Source organism: Dermacentor albipictus, chromosome 7, assembly GCF_038994185.2.
Source record: "Dermacentor albipictus isolate Rhodes 1998 colony chromosome 7, USDA_Dalb.pri_finalv2, whole genome shotgun sequence".
Lineage (NCBI taxonomy): Eukaryota > Metazoa > Arthropoda > Arachnida > Ixodida > Ixodidae > Dermacentor > Dermacentor albipictus.
The window spans coordinates 69456337-69467752 of record NC_091827.1 but is presented as its reverse complement, the minus strand read 5'-3'; the positions used below and the strand labels follow the sequence as shown (position 1 = coordinate 69467752).

Genomic DNA, 11416 nt, shown 5'->3' with positions numbered 1-11416 from the left:
CGCTTGATAATTGCCAGAGTACGACGACTTACGGGCATATATATTAACGCGAGCGGAGCGACTGTATTCTGGTGAGTTTAAATATCAGTGGAGTTCACGGTTCTTCCTCCGCTGTATTACGTGCGAACGATTGGCCAGAGTACAAGGAACGTGTGGAGGACGCATGTAGAGACTTATAGCTTCTACGCAATATACGGAGGCGAACAGAGTTTGGTTCAAAGGTGGAGAGCTTGCAGCGTGCGGTTCGTCGCTGCGGGAGGAAAAGGAGGCATCGGTGCACAAAGTCAGTACTGGAGGACCTCAGGGCTGCTCGCGACGCATGTATCCAAAAGAAAGTTCAACGTCGCATGAATAAACTGCAAGACTAGCACTGAAAGTCTTTCTGCCAGTCACTGCCTGATTATCGAAAAATTACTGTTGCACATGTACAGAAGACAGTGAGGTGCCACCGTTCATGCCCACATCAAAGGCGCCATTTCCATAATTTTGGCACAGCACGAAAGTCGCTCGCATTCTCGATGTGACGAAGTGCCAAGCGTCGTCTCCAAGGCACACACACAATATATATATATATATATATATATATATATATATATATATATATATATATATATATATATATATATATATATATATATATATATATATATATATATATATATATATATATATTGTAAGGATTGGGGGGCAATCCCACCGTTCGTAACCAGTTGTCAAGATTGGAGTCGGGCATGAATTAGATGGTAGCTGGCCCATGCCGTTGTCCAGCTTATCCACGCTGAGGACGTTGTTGAAGGGAAGGACTGCATCTCATCGACAACGAGGCATATGGGTTTATTTACAGTATCTACATAAGGACGGTGCAGTTCATCAGTCTAGCATGACTGCGAGAGAAAGTACACTGAGCAGCCGCACAACAGCAGTTTATAAACACTCGGTCCTCCCTCGATCCCTAGGTGAGGGAAACGTTCGACCAGTAGACGAGACGCCTCTTTGCACGAGGGATTACACGCACACACTTCCGCACAGGTTCACGGTACCCAACCGACGTCAGACGCCCTTCTCAGAACTCGGAGCTGACGTCAGGAACGGCACATCCGATTCCCCGAGCTGACCCCCGCAGCGCGGCCGCCGGTTGTCCATTGTCTTGCGTCTTGAACGGCACGCGTTAAGGGGCCTCCGGAGACGTACCCTCGGCAACTTCCCCGCTCATAGCAGATCAGGTCGGCGGTGGCGGGTTCAGTAACAATAGTTGGTCCGCCGATCGCGTTTAGTCACAACGGCGCCGAGGCTAGAGCATAACGGTGGCTTTGCAAAAAAAGTTGACGCCACTGTCGCAACTGGCTGGCAAAACTTGCACCTCAGCGGGCCGTTCTCAACAATATATATATATATATATATATATATATATATATATATATATATATATATATATATATATATATATATATATATACCGTATAAACGCGTGTAAGGGCCGCACTTTTTTTTACAAATTCGAGGGCCTATTTTCGGGGTGCGGCCCATACACGCGACATACGAAAAAAAATTTTTTTTTCAAGTAAAAACAGACCAATAAGTGAATGCGCGTTTATTTACAATAATCCTCATCAATCATCACTATTTACAATCAGTCATCATCACTCGCGGAGTCCTCAGACTCCGAGCTGGTGCTGCATTCTTCTGGCTCATCACCCCACAAGTCGTCGTCTTCAGTTCCGTCCAAATCGTTGGAAATCCTGGTCACTTTGAAGCTGCGGGATACAATGTCCGTAGACACCGAATTCCACGCGGTCAAAATCCAGCCCAGCACAGTCGCGAGCGGTGCCCTCTTGAGCCGCCCGGTCGGAGTCTCATCGTGATCGCCGTTTGCAATCCATTCCGAGTATTGCCTCCGGAACTCAACCTTAAAAGGCCGGTTAATGCTCACGTCCAGTGGTTGCAGCACGCCGGTGAGGCCGCCCGGAATAACGGCCATGTCTGTGCGGATACTGCCCAGTTGTTTTTTTACTCTATCCGTCAAATGACCGCGGAAGCTATCCAAGACGAGCAGCGATCGTTTGGCCAACATCGCGCCTGGGCGATTCTGCCAAACGCTCTTGATCCAATCGAGGACGAGCTCATCATCCATCCAGCCAAAACAAAGCCGGGGTGGCCAGCATGGTGGCCAGGGCTGATGATACCGATGACGATATGGATTGCGGAAGCTCGCGGCAGAAAGAAAATATGATGATGATGATGACCCGCGACATCGGCGCCATCCGTGGGCGGCATCTGGAAGCTTCCGTGCGCGCGCATTTTGAAGGCTAATCACACGTGGGTCGTGGAAAGTTCGGGGTGCGGCCCTTACACGGATATTTTTTTTTTAAATATTTGCTTCGGGAAGTTGGGGGTGCGGCCCATACACGGGTGCGGCCCTTACACGCGTTCATACGGTATATATATATATATATATATATATATATATATATATATATATATACCTACCTTAAATCTTCTAACTCTGTTAAATATGGCAACACTATACTAGAGCTCACCATCTGAAATGAAAGTGAGGTAGTTTTCCTGGTGACAGTGCTCTTTACGGGCAGCGCATTGGCGCCCGCGTGTTACCACAGCTTTCAAGGGCGCCGAAAAAGTTTCGCGCTTCAACCACTGGATGGACGGCTGGGCTATAGCTTCGGTATCTGGTAAATATCGGCGACACGTTTCTGGTGGCCAACGGAAAATTAAACACGCTTTGCATATTTGGCTCTATTTTTGGAACCTACGAATAATTAAAGTAAAATTGCAGAAGTATGTGCAGAAGAAAAGTATTTTCTCGTATGCTCTATTTTTTTTTTCTTGCGTACTTCTTTTTAAATTTTTATTTGGTCGCTTCATTCGTTGCGCTAGCGGGTGGCACTGTCGCGGCTATCGCTTCGGCCGTCATTCTGTTCGTCTGCTCCAAGTGCTCGATCTATGCACACGTGCACGCCTGAGCCACCTACTGCATGCGCGGCTGCAAGATTTTGTACCTGCGTCGGCCAGTAATTTCAGCAAAGTATGGAAAACTGAAGAAAGGCCACGAGGCGTTCCACGCGGCTCTATGTATGGCAAAAACGGGGAGGGACAGCAAATCCACCTTTTTTTGTCTGCTTCAAAGAAAATGAAAGGTAAGCACGCCTTTTATGCAGTCGTTGTGTAGTGAATAGCCGCTTTATATATAGCCTTATTCAAACGGCTATAGGTACGAAAGGAAGCGTCTTCCGCACGCGGTATATTTGTCTGTTGTGCGCAAATACATTGGCGCTACACCTATCCGAAGCAGCTCCCGAGTCGAATTAGTGCTAGCTCAACCATTGAGGGAAATTTCGCTCCATTATATCTCGCCGTCTGCTGTTCGTTTTCTTGAGGAATAATACAAAAATAAATCTAGTAATTTATCTTTGCGGGAGATGTTTGAATACGTGCTGCACGGACGAGGCCGTCAGGTTCGAGAACACTGTGCTCGCCTGTTGTTGTCGGTTCGACATTGCAAGCCGCCTGAAGCTTCGCGAGGCTAAGGAAACCGATTGAAGCAGCCATGCGCCAGATAACAAAAAGCGCTGCAAGCGCCGTTTTCTCCACGTCGTCTGCAAGGGCGCCTCGCGCATTCTACGTTACGAAGCGATATCTTTTGTCTCGCCAAAACAAAAAAAAAGTCAGCTTGTCAATTTTTCTTTATGGAATATTTACGTGCGAGGTTCGCAGTTGTTAACTGAGTAACTAAACAGCCGAGCAGATTTTGCTGCGAACGAGCGAATTTGCCGTTCGCAAGTCGCCTTGCCGCGTGATGCGTACGAAAGTTCTTACGTAGTAGTTCTGCGGAAACCCGCAAGGTGGAGAAAAGTAATGAATAAAGGGAAAAGAGACATCCACCTGTTCTTGCTACGAACAGGTGGATGTCTCTTTTCCCTTTATTCACGAAAGTTCTTACGTCGGCGCTTAGCGGGGCATGCGCTCAAGTGTTCTCACAGAGGTTTGTGCCCCCTGTGCAACACAAATTCTTCTATAGTAGGAAATGCTCATTGGCAGTTGATCAGTGGCGTATGACTTTTATAAGCTAGTCTTCCAATAATTGGATCTTGGCAGAACGAGGAAGGTAGGAAGTAAATAAGAGGTTGAACAGAGTGATTGGTCAGTGCCTTATTTATAATTGAATAATGAATTCATCGATCAAAATAATTTAGTTCTCAGAAACTGATCGGTATATCAGAAGCCGATGAGCAAGTAGCATTAACAAGCCTGTTGCTTCAATATTGCGAGCAGTTGAAATGGAAATTTGACTCGTTAAATTGTATACGATAATTTTCAGCATAAATTCCCACAACATGTAACGAGAGTTGACCTACATGAACCGAAAGCAATATTTTGTGGTTACAGTACTGAAATATGTTTCAACAATTGTGTTGTGTGTGAGCGTATAATTTAATATGCGCCCATGTTTGTTTTCGGACTACAGCTCCAGCGCGGACACCACCACCTCCCTTGAATCTGCCTCGTCTGTGTCTGCGTCTACATGCGAATGTGCTACCTTCAGCTGGTTTTGCTTACTGACATTTTTTTCGCATGATTAATTTGCAAGTAAATGTTGCGAAAAAACAATTTGCTTTTGTAGGACTGTCGCGTGCAAAGCAAAATTAGATGACTTCGCTAGTCAGAAATTGCAAGAAACTTCGTTATGTACTGATGCGCCTATAGAATGTGCCGTTTGGACTGTTGTGACAAGGTACCCAGCTGCATTGTCTTGTGTATTGCATCCCATGCTGTGCAAAGTTTGCTAATAATAACGCGAAACAAAGCGAATTTCTCTACCTGTTAATTCCCTGCCGAAACGCAGTATAGGCGCAAACTTTAATTGGAGTGTCGGCTCTCGTATTTTGAACTGAATACGGCAAATTATATAAGCATGGTTGCACTGCTTGCACACAGTACGTGAAAGCACACACAAGAAGAGTGTCATTACAAGAAGGTGGAGGCTGAAAATGACAGCTGTTAGAACAAGACAGGCCGATACAGCAGACACAACTCGCGCCCGTTTCTTCTTGCCGTATGCCGAGATAGATAGAATAAACTTTATTCTCCAACGGATAAGGTGATCTACCTCCCCGCCCCTACACGCAGGTCAGGGGTCGGTTGTCGCCGCCTCAGATGCAGGCTGGGAGGTCTTGTGTCCCAGCAGCCTCTTCGGCCAGTTGGACGAGCCGGAGCTGAGAAAATCGCCCGCTCGTCGAGCGCGATGGCGTTGCCCTTATAAGAACGGCGCACAAAACGGCCTTACAGCTACCGTCAAGCACAAGCACAAAGAAATTACTAGCGCTAGGCGTATACAACACCTTTGAGGAGCTAGCAAGTGCCACGCTCATAGCGCAGAGGGAGCGCCTCAACAAGACTCAACAAGGAAGACACCTTCTTCAGCGGCTAGGGTACCCGCTGACACCTCAGTACTGCAAAGAAGAAACACAACTCTTGCCTAACCACATTAGAGAGAACATTGTAGTAGACCCTATCCCCAAGAACATGCACCCCACCCACAATCAGGAGAGAAGAGCAGCGCGTGCCCGCATGTTGCACAAACGTTGTTTCAGAGACCCGGATACGTACTACACGGACGCTAGCCCGTATCCCTCGTCGGCACGTTGCGGGCTCAAATACACAATCACCGTTGTCAATCAGGGGAACCTGGTAGCCTCAGCCTCCATCCGCGCCATATGCAGCGCAGCAGCAGAAGCAGCAGCAATCGCTCTCGCACTTCGCGACGTTGAGAGCAAGGGAAGGTCCGCCCGTGTGCTTACTGACTCACAAGCGGCTTGTCGTTTATACCTGAATGGAACACTCCCTATACAAGCCATTCGAATCCTGGGTCGCACACTACAATGGACCCATGGTATCGTCTGGTGCCCCGGGCACGAAGGCCTGCGGGGCAACGAAGAGGCGGACTGCGCAGATCGAGGTCTCACTAGCCGAGCGGCAGACCACACCGTTCTTCAGCCCCCGACAGACTGACGAGCGACCCACGAGTTATTAACGACAGGTCAACAAATACTGCAGGACCAACGGCTCGGAAGAACACAATACGCTCCCCCACACAAAGCTCTCAATAAACTCCAGGCAAGGGACTGGCGCCGCCTGCAAACTAACACATACCCACACTTGTCTCGTCTACACGCAATCTACCCAGACAGTTATACGTCCCGAACATGTCCCTGGTGTAGCAACCACACAGCGACACTCGCGCACATAACACACGAATGCACCGACCGTCCGGGCGACGCAATTTCGCCACGAGTCACAACACACACACTCACTACGTGGTCTTGGGAGGCGAGACTCTCCGAACTGGACCTGGGAAGCCAACTGGCGACCCTCGACCAGGCCCGGCGAGCCGCGATCGCCAGTGGAGCCCTGTAAGAGGGAACCACCCAGGAATAAACCGCGCAACGGTTTCTGCAATAATAAAGTTCCTCCTCCTCCTCCTCCTCCTCCTCTTAAAGATTTTCTACGCGGACTAAAGATTTTCTACGCACGTGTCGCTGTTGAAGCAAACTTGTTCATGTGCCTGTTTCTTCTAAGCCCCAACAGTAGCACAAGCTCATCACCAAACTATCAAATAACTGTTCGATTACTTCGCTCATGACAGGGCATTTAAAGATTGCTATACATCGTACTTCATCCGTAATATCATCCCATAATTTAAACTATAATGTATAAATGACTATTAGGCGAACTTGAAACAGCATGGACGCCGAAATATTTGCACGAATATTTCGTTTATTTAGTCATTGCCATCGCGCCTGCTCGTTATTTATTTCAGAACATTATAGAATATGGACTATATGCAAGAATCTCGCTGCGCAGTTGCGAGGTGGGTATTTTTTCGAGCGAAGCTTGTATTGGCTCACAAGTGGCGTTGTCGTGATCACGGAAAAACCTAGCTGCTCCCAGAGCAGAGAAGCTGCGGGAACGGTCGGTTTGATGAGTTCACAGCTGTGCTGGCACCGGAGCTTGAGTGACTAGCAAGGATTCCAGCTTCATAGGCGCGCAACAACTCAGAGCCGTTTCGCTTCTGCCTGGGAAGGAATTAAGGGCAGGAAAGAGTTTCGTGCATGCTGCGCCGTCTTCGTTTCAGCCTCGGAAAACAGGTGAGAGGGTCACGCGTTGTGCGTTCCCCCGAGGAACAGGCAGTCTTTGACGAGCGGCGACGAGAACTCGCCCGTGAAGGGGCTCGCCATCGGCGCGCCGATCCAGCCGTTAGAGCCGCCCGAGCCCAGGCAATCCGACGGCAACGAGAAGATTCCGAGCTTAGGGAGCGGGAGGCCGAAGTTATCCGGCACCGTTACCTGTGGGTTACTTAACCGTGACGAAGGTCAAGTGCACGCAGGACAAGCTTCGTTTACTCCCATTTTTCGGTAGGGGAAGGGTTCGTAATTTTTTTCATTGCGATACGTTGCGATAGCAAATATACGCGCATTCGATGCACATTCGCGCCGTCGGCACCGGTGCCGCCGTCGCTGTGCTGTCGCGGTCGATGGTGCGTGCGTGGCCCGCGCGTGCAGGGTAGGGATGTCTTCAGAGACGCGCAGCGCGTTTCGCTTTTAGGAGAAGGGCAGCGCTCTGCCTACCGCTGCTTGCGTGAGCCTTGTGCGTTCTGACGCTAAGCGTTTATATTTTAACGCGACAGCGTTAAGGAGCTCGTGTCGCAAAAAAGCCGGTGTCGTCGGCGTCGGCGTTGGCCGTGAGCGATAAATCCCAGCAGGCATTTCATGAATAAAAAAAATGGCTGTGGCTTAGCTAAGGTTAAGCCCAGGATGCGAAGGATACTAGCCTTTATTTTAGTTGTTGAACCACTGTTTAGCCTGGTGAACTGCTGTTGCTTGGCTATATTTGCTTCGGCTAGACGAAGAAACAACTCATGCGTTACTCTGCTTCGCCTTCAACAGTGGAACGCGACAGCGTTCCCGTCGACCCGCCAAGGGGTGTAAGACAATGGGCTACGGCGCAGCGACTACGCGCCCCGCATTGGACGCGGTGAGCGTCGAGCAACGCAGCGTTCGGCGCGGCAGCGAAATCTGCGCCTGAGCAAGCGACGCACGCCTGAGCCTTAGAAACAGCTCGTTTCTAAGGCAACACCGCATTCACTAGAGGCGCTTTTGTACCGCTTTGAAGCATCGTACTCGTGGCTCTCAGTGGTAGCGTCTCCGTCTCACACTCCGGAGACCCTGGTTCGATTCCCACCCAGCCCATCTTGCAAGAGTTGAGCCAAAGCCACCTAGAAACAGTCTCTGTAGCACGCCGCAACCTTCGCTTCTCATTCCAACGAGCAGCTCTGTCTCCAGGAGGCACCTCACCTCGTGAGTGTCTAGCAGAGGCAAGCGCAGCTGCTTATATACCGCCGCGACGCCTCGAGCGACCGTGCGAGTTGGAGCCCCGTTTCTCCTCTGTCGAGACGTCACGGTGTCACGTGGTATTGAAGGTGACACCGCCGCGCCTGAGGAGCTGGGTTGAGCTCTCGTAATATGCTTCGCATAAAAAATGGCTGTGGCTTAGCTAAGGTTAAGCTCAGGATGCGAAGCATACTAGTTTTTATTTTCACGCGACAGCGTTAAGGAGCTCGTGTCGCAGAAGAGCCGGTGTGGTCGGCGCCGTCTCAGGCGTGCGGCGCTTGCTCAGGCGCACATTTCGTTGTCGCGCCGAACGCCGCGTTGCTCGACGCTCACCGCGTCCGATGCGGGGCGCGTAGTCGCTGCGCCGTAGCAAAGCCACCTAGAAACAGTCTCTGTAGCACGCCGCAACCTTCGCTTCTCATTCCAACGAGCAGCTCTCTCTCCAGGAGGCATATCACCTCGTGAGTGTCTAGCAGAGGCAAGCGCAGCTGCTGATATACCGCCGCGACGCCGCGAGTTGGAGCCCCGTTTCTCCTCTGTCGTGACGTCACGGTGTCACGTGGTCAGCCTTGAAGGCGAAGCCGCGAGTTGGAGCCCCGTTTCTCCTCTGTCGTGACGTCACGGTGTCACGTGGTATTGAAGGCGACACCGCCGCGCCTGAGGAGCTGGGTTGAGCTCTAGTAATATGCTTCGCATAAAACAACTTGCAAGATGGGCTGGGTGGGAATCGAACCAGGGTCTCCGGAGTGTGAGACGGAGGCGCTACCACTGAGCCACGAGTTCGATGCTTCAAAGCGGTACAAACGCGCCTCTAGTGAATGCGGTGTTGCCTTAGAAACAAGCTCTTTCTAAGGCTCAGGCGTGCGTCGCTTGCTCAGGCGCACATTTCGTTGCCGCGCCGAACGCTGCGTTGCTCGACGCTCACCGCGTCCGATGCGAGGTGCGTAGTCACTGCGCCGTAGCCCATTGTCTTACATCCCTTGGCGGGTCGACGGGAACGCTGTCGCGTTCCACTCTTGAAGGCGAAGCTCAAGCGTCCTCCAGTTTTTTTGCACGTTGCATGCGTACCGCACCGTGGTGCATAAGTGGGGTCTGAATGGAGGAAGAGAAATAGAGTGAGGGAGATTTAGAAAGCTGGGAGGTTGGCCTTAATACGTTCTAGCCTGCTATACTGAGCGGTGAGGAAGGGGTAAGGAGGGAACAAAAGTAAAGGAAAGCAAGGGTTGCGATGGCACTAGTCATGAATAAAAATATCATTTACCCGGAGACACTGATTACATATAAGGGGGATAGGGCTAGTTGGTTCTTCATTTTATACGGTGTGGTACAGCGCGAAGCGCGACATGGGACAGGGTACTCGTTTCTGTCGGTGTCCCCTGTTCCGCTTCGCGCTGTACCACACATACTTATTACAATCTCATATCCAGTTCGGCGTCTCTCTCGAAAAAAGAAAGAAAGCCCACAATGGCCTTCATGGCCTGATGCAAGGAGTATTTCGACACGGCCCCGTTCTCACAGTCCCAGCTGTCCGCATGGCCAATAAGATGACGATAGTAAATTGTGTAAAGGCCACTCCAAGACTTAGTCTGTGTAGAAGGCTTGCGTGTTGCTTCTTTGGACGTTACATGGTATCCCGAATCGCAGCTTCGCATCAAGTGAGTAAAGGCGGCGCTGACGGTGTTCTGGCTGAGACCAATAAGGTGCCTTATAGCGACGCACATGATGAACCGACAGTAAATTTGAAGCTACGAACGCCGGAGAACTCCAGCGCACCACTGAACGTTACTATCGCTGTCAAGGCGCCGCCCTACACGGGTGAAATTACAAATTCTTTTGTACATCCCTAAACTTGAATAATTTTACCTCACTTTAATAAAGCGAAACATAAAAAAATAAAGCTAGAGATGAAACCGACGCTTTGCAGGCACGTGTAGTTCTTCATATTGACCAATCGGAAGGCTTGAATGGTAATGCAGCAAAGCAATTCAATTCAGATCAGCTAACAATATTATGTGCGATGTAACTCCGACTTTGTCCATTTGATTGGCATAATTCTGTTATAATTCCAAGTCACTTTTGGTCTCTCAGGGCTCATGAGCGACGACGACGATGACGGCAATGAAAGAGCGACCATGTATAGACAGTGACGATGATGGAATATGTGATGGCACAGGTGCAACCTCACTGGCCCGTAATCAAATCCGCAGCGCTATAAAGGCAAGTTTTTGTTGCTGTTGTTGTGTCACATTCTTTCGCTTAACAAACATCGTGGATGCGTGTTTTTTTTCTGTTGTCGTCGTTGTCGTCGTTGTTGTTGTTGCTGCTGCTGTTGTTCCTTACGCCTGAGTAATGTAAATTTGGGATTTCAGGTTATATCCGTCACTATAAAGAGGCATACCTCTACATATCTTGTTTTTACATTTGAAACTTAAAACATATAGGCTGTGTGCATACAGGCTGATGTTTACAAGAGGAGACTGAGAGACTGAGAGAGAGTGGTCACCACTGAAAATAAAAAAGAGCGAATGAGAGAAGGAGCGAAAGAGCTAAAGAAGAAACGAAAGAATAACTTATACATAAGAAAACGGAAAATGAATTATGAAAGAAACAAAGGAATACGGCGTTTTCCCACATCTCAACTAGACAGAACAGCGAGGTTTTCGTTTGTTAGGGCCTTCACTTGCGCGAAAGTTATATGCACTGCCCATGCGTGCGCTCGCCGTGTCACAGGCTGTCTCTTGCGCCAGCGAAAATGGTCGAGTTCGGAGACGTCGAGGAACGTGCGCACATTATAGGTGTTCCGGCCCGAAACAAAATTTATCCGAAGGCGCCGCGCAATTGCGAAGTTCCATCGGCGTTTACGAAGTTCCCTTTGTTGCGACCTCGTCGAAGGACAGCGGAAGCGTTCCCTCCGGGAGGGTGAAAGTGTAATGGGGGAAGGGGGGAGAGGGGAGGGGGCATCTTTTTAACCGCGCGCCTTCACGCGTAAACGTATTTGACGCGTACGTCCA

General features: G+C 49.7%; 1 long non-coding RNA gene across 1 annotated transcript in view; it reads left to right on the top strand.

The window, feature by feature from the left end:
- The first annotated feature begins 2925 nt into the window (after window positions 1–2925).
- LOC139048021 (uncharacterized) overlaps window positions 2926–11416 on the top strand; it is a 34420-nt gene continuing 25929 nt past the window's right edge. Inside the window, exons 1-2 of the long non-coding RNA XR_011507435.1 lie at window positions 2926–3155; window positions 10494–10622. This is a non-coding gene — a long non-coding RNA (uncharacterized lncRNA). The remainder of the gene's footprint in view (window positions 3156–10493; window positions 10623–11416) is intronic.